The sequence below is a fragment of the Sinocyclocheilus rhinocerous genome, unplaced genomic scaffold (genome assembly GCF_001515625.1).
Source record: "Sinocyclocheilus rhinocerous isolate Xijiao unplaced genomic scaffold, SAMN03320098_v1.1 scaffold277, whole genome shotgun sequence".
NCBI classification, from domain to species: domain Eukaryota; kingdom Metazoa; phylum Chordata; class Actinopteri; order Cypriniformes; family Cyprinidae; genus Sinocyclocheilus; species Sinocyclocheilus rhinocerous.
This window is the reverse complement of record NW_015662923.1, coordinates 726,240-729,975: the sequence shown is the minus strand read 5'-3', so window position 1 is coordinate 729,975 and position 3,736 is coordinate 726,240. Positions and strand designations below refer to the sequence as shown.

Sequence of the window (3,736 nt, the reverse complement as noted above, 5' to 3'; positions counted from 1 at the left end):
CCTGAAGAGTTTAGAGAACATCTGACAAGAGATCAGAGACCCTTCCTTCATACAGAATCACTCCAGACCCTTCAGATTTCCAGCTCCATGTTGATGCTTCTCCTCTTCAGTTCCCCACACTCATTTTCTATAGGGTTCAGCACAGGGAACTGGGTTGGCCAGGGCAGAAGCTTGGTTTTGTTCTCAGTGACCCATTTTTGTTTTGATTTTGATGTTTGTTTGTGGATCATTGTCCTGTTGGAAGATCCAACCATGGCCCATTATAAGATTTCTATCATGGACAGTCAGTTTTTAATTTTTTATCCACTGGTATTTTATAGAATCCATTATGCCATCTATCTGAACAAGATATCCAGGATCTCCGGCAGAAAAATAGGCCCACAACATTAAAGATCCAGCAGTATATTTCATTGTACACATGCGGTACTTTTTTATCCCTGTGTGCACCAAACCCATCTAGAGTGTTTGCTGCTAAAAAGCTAATTTTTTTTTAGTTTCATCTGACCATTGAACCCAGTCCCATTTAAAGTTCCAGTCATGTCTAGCAAATAAATATGCTGGAGTTTGTTTTTGGACGAGAGCGTTTTCTTTTCTTGTTTTTTCTTGAAACCCTCCCAAACAACATTGTTTTTTTTAGGCTTTCTGACCCCAAGACTCAACTAATTTTCTGCAGTTCTCCAGCTGTGATCCTTGAAGTCTTTGTCCACTCAAACTCTCCTCCTCACCGTGCATTAGGACGATATAGACACACGTCCTCTTACTGTATTAGAGAAAAATATTTATTTCATAATGTGATTTTCCCCCACTTTCACTTTTTTTTTTTTAACTTTTATTATATATATATATATATGAACACTTAAAAACATTCTGTGAACTTAAACAACTCAAATACAAAACGCTGTCAACATCTTGCAATGCAAAGACAACTGCACAGAAAATCTCAGACTGACTTTAAAGAAATATTCCAGGTTCGATACAAGCTCAGTCGACAGTATTTGTGGCATAATGTGAATTACCTTAGAAAATAACTGACTTCCCTTTCAGTGTATTAAATGGAAGCACAAGGGGGCCACTATTCCCAAATCATAAATGATGATTTAGACAACTTTAAAGCTCAAACAATAAACTGGTTTGTACCGAATAATTAATGTACAAGCTCCACTTTTTTTTTTTTAAATAAGCAACCAGTTTAAATAATCTGCTTATGTTAATGAACATCATACTGTTAATATGGTTTAACTTTAGTGATCCCAGCACATTTATGTATACTCCAAATTTAAGAGCATTCGTCAGTGGAACTGCTCTTACCTGATATATTGTGCTGGGGCCTGTTTGTCTGCAGCACGTACAGGCATGGCGGCTGCAATTTTTTGCGAGACCTGTTTCTCCAGAGCTGCTCTGGTCTTTTCTGTAAGCTACAGCAACAGGAAAAAAAGGACAGTTGTATCATGCTGGCTTGACTTCATAAGTATGAGAAATTCATGAGGATTATTGCTTGATTAAAAACGATTTAAAACAACAACAATACTGCCCTACAAGTGTGAAACTGAAAAATTACTTTAAAGATTTGTATTTGTCCAGCCAAATTAGTTATAGGTAGGACACTGGAAATCTGCCAATTAGATGTTTTAATAATGAAAATTATCTACAACTTGAGCTCAAACTTGATTTTTACCCCGATTTTTGAAGTTACTGTACTTTACATTGTCTGCAAAAAGTGAGAAATCACACCAAGGCAAAAGGCAGTAACTTCCACGTTATCAATATATGGTTGCTGATAACCATTTACAAAATCATAGTATTAACACCGGATTAAAATATAGTGATCATGGGCTCTCTCATATGCTATAACATACAGTAATAAGACAGTAGTAATTGTTTTTCTGACAACCAGACAAAAAGTTAAACATCACTAACGTAAAAAGGATGCATGCAAGACATAGCCTAATTGCTTTGACACTGAATGAATGAAAATAGCCTGACCTAAAAGAACGACTTGTGGATTGATGTGAACGCCAGCAAGTAGGAATAATGCTCAGAATGCTTGTGGATGAAACATCTCCGATGACGTTCATTGCCATGGATCTTATCGGGTTACAAGAAAAGGTAGGATATGGATTTAACTGCGAACTGTTACTAGTGATTTTATGTGCGATCATACTATGCTGTCACGGCATTCAGGTCCACATGCGTGCAACCAGAAGTGGGCAGCCCCTGACTGACAGGCTGGCACTGAATGAATAATTGAAGAAAAATAAAAAAATAAAAACTTTAAAGATTACTTATTGCTGCCAAGTTATCTATAATCTTTGTTTGTTTACAGTGCTTAGTTATATGGAGCAGTTTGGTAGATCGTAGGGATGTAACGATTAACCGCGAGCCGGTTGAAAATCAATTTAAATATGTGACGATTCAAATCGGTTGAGATGCTCAACAAATTGCGATTCATTTAGGGGCAGGAGTTTATATGAATGCATGTCTATTAAAATACAGAATGCATAAATATGATGTTTTTGTTGTTGTAATTTATCATAAATTTATCTTTATAAAGCATATAAAATAATAGTTAGAATGCATGCTAGGGATGTATCGATTAACCGCGAGCCGGTTGAAAATCAATTTAAATATGTGACGATTCAAATCGGTTGAGATGCTCAACAAATTGCGATTCATTTAGGGGCAGGAGTTTATATGAATGCATGTCTGAGGGGAACTTACTGTCTTTAGAAAAGTTTAGATGATATTTTGTCATCTAAACAATGCATATATAATGCATATTAAAAGTTCATAAGCTGCTTTGTTTACAGCGGAAACCAAGGAAACGTTTAAATCTCATTTTGTTAAAAAAAAAATCGTGAATCGAATCGTGAGTTGAGTGAATCGTTACATCCCTAGTAGATCGTGATCTATCTAATTCGTTTGTCTAATAAGTGCTTCAGTGACAGATTTATGAAAGTACACAGGTTACACCGTAATGTAAACACAGCAGACTTTAATGGACAGTAAAACAAAGGCAAAATACCGTAACTCCAACCCGGCACAGTAACTTCATATTGACGCATGGCTAAACAAAAGGCAGAGTACCGTAACTCAATTTGAGCATTCCACAACAAAGTCAAAGAGCGGTAACTGGTGTTATACGGTGTTCTGCCTTAGTTTCTCCTGGGCTTTTGGAAGTTACTGTTAAGACAACCCATTTTTTCAAAAAAAAAAAAAAAGGTCTTGAATGTCCCAAAAATATCAATAACTAATTTTCGACCAAAAAAAAAAAAAAAGGTCTTGAATGTCCCAAAAACATCAATAACTAATTTTCGACCAAAAAAAAAAAGAAGTTACGGTCTTTCGCCTTTGCACGGCAGAACAGTATCAGTCAAGAAAATCCCATTGTATTGAAGACAGTGATTTTAGACCAGGCGCTGTCAGACACAGCTGAAAAGCAGTGAAAACTAGGGCTGGGACAATAAATCGATGCATCGTGAATCGAGAAATCGATTCTGAGATTTTCCGAAGGCATCGCGATTCTCTCTTGAATCGATTCTGAGCTTAGTTTTTAACAGCAGATGGCACTGCGTGCTTTAGAAATAGCCTTATTCTGCTTGCTTCCAGTTCCTTACACACGCACCATTTGAACCGAAAATAATCATTCATAAAGTTCTAAAAGGTTGAAGCGAATTACAAGGATGTTCACAGTGGGCTGTGTTTACATTAATCTCGCATCATAAAAGCATAAAAGCCG

The 3,736-nt window shown here is 36.5% G+C and overlaps 1 pseudogene; it reads right to left on the bottom strand.

The window, feature by feature from the left end:
* The window catches only part of LOC107728342 (SNW domain-containing protein 1-like), a 16,135-nt pseudogene that overhangs the window by 6,988 nt on the left and 5,411 nt on the right, over window positions 1-3,736 (bottom strand).